This window comes from Platichthys flesus, chromosome 16 (assembly GCF_949316205.1).
Source record: "Platichthys flesus chromosome 16, fPlaFle2.1, whole genome shotgun sequence".
Taxonomy (NCBI): domain Eukaryota; kingdom Metazoa; phylum Chordata; class Actinopteri; order Pleuronectiformes; family Pleuronectidae; genus Platichthys; species Platichthys flesus.
The window spans coordinates 19,937,002-19,944,008 of NC_084960.1; the positions used below are offsets into that span (position 1 = coordinate 19,937,002).

Below are 7,007 nucleotides of genomic sequence, written 5' to 3' on the forward strand. Positions count from 1 at the left end.
TCTCTTCAAAATGACAACAATATCTACCAGGCTGACCATGGGCCTTTGATACATTTGAAAGAAATCTAATTTATTAAATATGCTTAAAATTTGAAATAGAAATTGATTACAAATATTTTAAGCATGTCGAAGTACAATATTTAGTTAAAAGCTGAAGAGATGTTTTACCGGTTTTTAATACATTAATTGAAATAGCTTCTCTGATTAAAATATATTGTGAAAATATTACTTGTGCATAGCTAACATGACTTAATGCATATTTACAATAAATATATAAACTGGTTAGCCATGTTAACTCCATGAAATGTAACATGAGGAACTTGTCTTTAGTAGAAAATGTATTTATTACAGAACTTACACAGCAACTTGCAAGCATCACACAGTGCTGTGCATACAAATCTTTGAATAAAAAAATTAAAAATGTAATAACACAAACTTCACTGCAGTGAGGTCCTGATGTTCAATCAACAAAGTGCAATAACTGTTTGCTCCCCACCTTTCAGTTGTTACAGGCATCTGTCATACAGAAGTTTTGTCAGCTGGTGCTGGGGCCATCTGAGCAGAAAAGTGAGGGTATTAATTCCCTTGTGTCAATCAATCAAATTTTATTTGTATAGCCCATATTCAGAAATCAAAATTTGTCTCATAGGGCTTTAACAACCCTCAGAGAGAGCCAAATGTGTCGGATCCCTTTCCCAGTACTGACAGAAGTGCAATCGATTGCAAGTGTAATTGATAACCTCAGAAAAATAAGAGTACTTGCAGCATTGATTAGAATAAACCCTTTGTAGCATAATGGAAGGTAAATTAATTGATTGATTATTGTCAGTAATGTTCGGGTATCTGAGGAGAAATATTGTATATCAAGCAGTCTTGTTGTAATCATAATCCATGGTCGTTAGCCACCACGATCAGGATCAACCATCACGATCGGATGGCACCATAGTACACAATCATGATCCACTGCTGCCGTCAGGATCCACCATCAGCTGCCACCTCGATCGTGGTCCTCCACCACTATCAGATGCCAACACGATATGCGAACCCCCATCATAATCCAAGATGTGGCTGCTGGACCCAGGATCTGCGGACAATAAGGCATAGGCCCGGTAAAATATAGATTGACGTTCATATCAGATAAAAATGACAAGCTAGACAATATATTATAGATTTATTACCTGCAAAGCATGAATGGGAAGACAACATTTTTTGGGGCAAACGATAGGATAACACTATGAAACGCCTCCAAAGATGAAGTCTGGTGTTGCAGGCTCAACTTCTCCCCGTCCTTCAGGACCCTCTTGTTTAGCAGGGCCTTCTCTACTTTGTAGAGTGATTGTGAACCTATTTTTTCGGATTGTAAAAACAGACAATTATTTCATGGAAATGTCTAATTACCACATGACAAGTTGCTAGATGGATATTATTATCCTGTCACAGAGGATCAATGAAAAACATTACACTGATTCTTGAGACAAGGGACTAAACACTGCATTCTTACCATTTGATGCACAGTTGAGATGCCTGGAAAGGTACAGATAGAACACAAATGTAATTGGAGCATTGTGCAGCATTTACAATACACACCTGGCTCAAACCACTTGCTCCGGGTAGTTGTTGGTGTCACTGGCGGTTCACAACTCGGGAAGAACAGGTCTTCATGTGTTTGGACATCTTGGAGGTGATTTACAAGAGACAGCCACCTCACCACTTGCTCTGGACCAGAGCTTGAAGATGTAGCAGTCCAGTACACATGGTTCTTGATACTTTGCTGCCACTACTTTAGGAGTTGGCAGTCTTTGTCCTTTGATATCTTGTCAAGCTTCTTTGATAAGCCTTGTTAAATTGTAAAGGTTCTTAAAGGGACCAGTAGATAAATATGACACGTGAACTCACAAATAACCATACAAAAGACATCTTATTTCATCAAAAACATAAGCATACACAAAACCTCACCCTTTTCAAGATGCCAGATGTCATAAAAATGCTTGATGTCATTGTCTTTTAGGTATTTCTGGACTTGTGGGTGGCGGTCGGTGACTAGGTAGTCAAATGTTATACCATTTTCTGCAAGGTGTTCTAGGCTCCTTTTTAGGCCCTCACGCTCCATGTGGTTACTCCCGCAAACTTCATTGTTCTGATTGTAGAGATGAAACGGCAATAATAGATACGTTAGAGCAGTCATTCCCAAAGTGTGGGCCGTGAAGCCACTGCCGATGGGCCGTGAGAGGTCATCAGAAAATGAATAGAAAAAAAAGTTTCAGATTTGTAAGTAAGCATTGATTACCACCAAACATTTATGATTGATTTAAAAAAAATAATTCATCACAGTTAAAGAAACAAAGAAATTAGATTTAAATTCCACGTTCTTCTTTATCTAACCTATATAGCAGGTGACATTGTATTTGCTGACCGTCACAACTTGACACATCAGCAAATACAATGCATAGGTGAGGGAGAACTTTGTTGTCTGCTGGGTCGAGCAAGATGGAGCAGAGGAAAGCTGCTAATGACAAAGGGGAATCCAAGGGTCAAACTGAATCATTCAAAACTATAAAGAGGACTCGCAGAAAGGACTCAATTAAGTACCTGTCGCTGGCCCAGACGACAAGCCCTGTGCCTGTGTGTGTGCTGTGCGCTGAGATGCAAGCTAACAAGACCCTGGTACCATGTAAACTGCGCCGCCGCCATTTAGAAACTAGATAGGGACAATATTTATCCAAGCCTTGAGCATCTTTTAAAAATAAGCTGAGAGACCATCGGAGCCAGCTACGCTGCAACATCACCCCTCTCATCGGGGGAATTACAGGTGACACAATGTCACTTTACGTGATGTCTGATTCAATGATCCGACTAAAGGAATCCCAGTGGTAATGCCAGGTTATGGATCTGTGATAGCGAGCGTTTCTTTAAGTATATTTGGTTACGCCGCAAGTGTTTTCTTCTCCTACCGGATATTTTCTTTGTGCTCTGTTATACAAACAGTAAGAATATATTTTTGCACTTCATGTTTTTTTACATAGGTTGCTTTAAAGATTATTAAGCTAAAACGTGGATGTTATTGGATTTGCACTGCCAAACCTGCGAATAATTGTATATGCATATACAATTATTTTTGCTACAAAATTAATAATATCTTTATTAATTTTTATCTAGTCCTGTGTGTGGATCATAAAGTTGTGATTAAAGGTGAGGGTGGGCCGCACACATTTTTCAGTTTTCAAATTGGGCCGCGGCATTCTTAAGTTTGGGAATGGCTGCATTAGAGTAGCAGGTTATATATTTTAGTTGTTATCTTTTTCACAGCTTTGTTACATAACCAAACAAGACAGATACACTTGCCCAATGTTTTTCGTATATGTTATGAACATGTATCATAAGGGTACTGTAAAAAAAAAGTAATTGCATCATGCAACATTACCTTTCCGAATGTATAATTATCGCTGCGTTAATGCGCCGTATACATATACAAACCTGATCATATTTTATGTGGAAAATGTAGGACCAATGTATCTCGCCTGCACCAGTTGGATGTCAATTATTGTATTTCTCTCTAGGTGCATCAAACTGTAGCTGCCATACTTTGTAGGGTGTCCTGTAAAAACAACAATTGATTACAAAAAGTTATACAGCCTGATCATGGGGGGGAAATAATTCTTACCGAGTGAGTCCGTCCTCATGTCCACTCCAATGAAGATGCTGTCTTTTTGGCTTAGCTGTTGCAGAAGCACCTCCTGGCCTATCTTCCATTTATGGATGATACTGGGTTCCAGGTACATACGTGCATGTCTTCGAAATGTGTCGTTTTGAAAGACACCGATGTGCATTGCCTTAAATATCTAATATAAATATAAAGATATGACAACAATAATTACTTTTTCATTGCATGATTCACCAATTTCTCCCAAATAAATATATAATATAAAAGTACCTTCTCCAGTTGGAAGAAAGAAATTGCAGCAGACAGGTGAATGTTCCCCGCAGGGGTGCTTCCAAAAACTGGGACTCTTCCATTGTCTAAAGAAGCTGCAGTGTCTGCAGAGTTGATCAATGGCCACGAAAGTTCCTCGGCTTCTTGGGGTGATTTCACACACCCGTTGGCAGACTGGGCAGTTCTCAAAGAGCTTGAAGAGGCAGCTTCAATAGATGATGTATTATTTTTCACCATAGGAAGGGCTTTGAGAGGATCTGTGTTTAGTATATTGTTACATTTATATTTTCAAATCAATTTCTCTTTTGAAAATACAATCTGAAACATATTCAACTATCAAATGTGAATGACCTGTTTTACTTGCCCAAAAAAAACAGACATTTAAAGCACATTTACTAAATTTGTGATGTATCTGTAACAGCAGTCACAGAGTGTTGCAGGTTGTATGTCGAGTCGTGAGGCTCAAGAATGGCAAAAGATACAGCCTCATCCTCCAGTGTCTCGACACGTGGTCTTTTGGCTGGTCTTTTGCCTTGGACAAAGCTGACATTCCCTCTGACTAGTTTTGAAGACTTTGTAGACTCCCCAAATGTGTGGAGAAAGGTGCTGGAGCCAACCCCTATGTTTCTGCAAGTCACTGAGGCCTGCGTGCCTAATCACACAAATGTAAAAAAAAAAAAAGTAATTTGAGAAATAAAGAGTTGTAGATGTGTGTAACTTATACTGGCAATCTTACCTACCTTTGCTTCTCACATGTTCCTTCAGAGTTCCCTTGGAAATTTGTGTAGCAACAGGTCTTGTAGCTGGAGGGTCTGTTTGGGTCCCCAAGTGTTTATGGGTGGTCAATGTCTGCTGTGATGTACCCTGCAGATAAAAAATAAATGTAAGGGACCATGTGAAGATTTGGTGTTATAAACTGTAAAGTCAATATTAAGACACAGCAGCCTTCGCTAGAAAACAGTCTACCAAACCATGTATGTGATGTGATTGCAGCAGCAGAACAGGTGACGAACACAAAGCAGGAAACGGCCATTGTGGCACAAACAGTAGCAAAGTAGAACGTTAAGAAAGAACCAGTGTGAGGAACAAGACCGTAACGGTACACACCGTTACGTGTGTTGTTTCTACGGTTTACAAACAGTTCAGTGCGAAGCTGCGTTGTGCTTCCTCTGCTCACACTTAGCAAAGCGCTAGTCGCACCAACACCAGCAAAGTAGAACGTTAAGATACAACCACCGACAAACAAAACTGTGACGGTACATGACGATACGTGTGTTGCTTGTATGGTTCACAACAAGTTGGTGGTAGGTGAAGCAGCTCCGTTTGCTAGCAGTGCTGAGCTGTTAGAAACGCGCAAACATTATCGTAAAAAAAGCGAAACAAGAGGTTTCGGCTTTATTCCTTGTGGAACATAACCAATCATTAATTATTCTACTTACTGGTTGAGAATCTTGGAGTGTGGGGACTGCTCCATCCTTAAGGACTAATCTCTTGCTGAACCCAGCGTTGTACTGTTGTAAATTGAGGAAGCAGTCGGTGGTAAAATGAGCCGAGCAAACCAACACATTTTTCCTGGAACACTCCGGCCCTTCAGAAAAAACGAAGAGTAACCACTGGTCTCGAATTGTAACGTTGCTAGGAAGAACATGTAAAGTCACATTCTTTCGCTTGCATCCCTCCACGCTGCAGTATTTCTTCGACATTGTTATTGTGGTAAGTATGGAAGCCCATTTCCGTCACTGTGATGAAGAAAAAAAAAACCTGTATCTCATAATTAGCAAATAGTTTCTCATTATTATGACTTAGTGTATCACTGTTATGACTTAGTATCTCATTATTATGAGATACTACCTCATAATTATGAGTTACTAAATCACGTCACAGGAAGTCCTATTGGCTATGCTACACTAATTTGTTTGGAAAAATATTTCGTTTTAATGGTCTTAAAGTTGTTTATGAAAGTGTATTGGCACCAACTACACGTCATCAACTACAGTTATTGAATATTTTTAATAAAAATATTTCCCAAAATTATACTAATGCACATATTTCCAAAGTGAGTACTGTGGTTTAGCCAGCAGGATATCCTAGACATGTGACGTGATTTTGGTGACAATATACAGTATTAAAGTGAAGTTATTGAATATTGTCCATAATAAATATTTCTCTAAATTATACAAATCCACATTTTCCCAAATTAAGTACTGTAGCATAGCAAGCATGGCTCCCTGGACCTGTGACCTGATTTTGGTTAGAATATACAGTATAACAGTGAAGTTATTGAATAATATATCCCAAACTTATGCAAAAAATATTTTTTCGAAATTAAATACTTTAAATAGAGTGAAGTTATGAATATTTTTGTAGTATCTGTTTTCAGTGTTTCACTTTGTAGACGGTTCCTGCGCACTCGTTTCACAGCAGTCTGTACATACACACTAATGTTCTGTGTCCATCAGGGATGACGACTCATATAGATGATAACTGGCCTGTAGCCTGTTGTGTACCTTACAATTTGGTAATTATGCAGCATTTGGTCTTTAACATCGTTTCGCTTTTGACTTATTGATCCGGGAAGTCCGAATCTGTAAATACATTTTCAACTTTACTGAACTCCTGAACTGTTTGTGACCAGAAAACTGTTTGTCCTTTATGACCTTCGTTTTGCTTACTGACTGTCCAATTTCAGTCTGCTTTATCTTCAGAGGAAACGTATGCAAATCCGTTCCCTGTGTCCTAATCCCTGTCTCAAACTGCGTATACAGAACCAGTCTGAACTGGCTCAGACAAACAGCCTTAATTTTACAATATAAAATCCTTGCATTTGACTCTTCTCCATCCTCACTCTGAGATCCCTGTGACTCTCTGTGTTGAAAAAGAAAAATTTAGAAATTACCAGTGACAAAGTAATTAAAAGAGGAAACTAGGGCTACGTTGTAGCACTAACAGGCCCGAGTACAGGCAATTTCAAGCCTGTTGCGGTTTGTGGAGGGATCGATCGATGACCAAGCGCACGTCTCTGCGTTGCATGCTTTTCGCGCACAGCGGCAAGGACAAACGCTTCACTTCCGGGGTC

The 7,007-nt window shown here is 39.2% G+C and overlaps 1 long non-coding RNA gene across 3 annotated transcripts; it reads right to left on the reverse strand.

Annotated features, from left to right (window-relative positions):
* Nucleotides 1-326: 326 nt before the first annotated feature.
* LOC133971575 (uncharacterized) lies at nt 327-5,635 on the reverse strand. Of its 3 annotated transcripts, none has more exons than XR_009924390.1 (8): nt 5,371-5,635; nt 4,672-4,795; nt 3,932-4,583; nt 3,662-3,839; nt 1,957-2,137; nt 1,588-1,856; nt 1,179-1,344; nt 327-1,084 (listed from the first exon to the last, which is right to left on the reverse strand). It is a non-coding gene; the product is annotated as an uncharacterized LOC133971575 (long non-coding RNA). The 3 variants fall into 3 exon arrangements; XR_009924391.1 differs by adding an exon at nt 3,475-3,595 and having other exon boundaries at nt 1,588-2,137; XR_009924389.1 differs by having other exon boundaries at nt 1,588-2,137.
* Nucleotides 5,636-7,007: the final 1,372 nt, after the last annotated feature.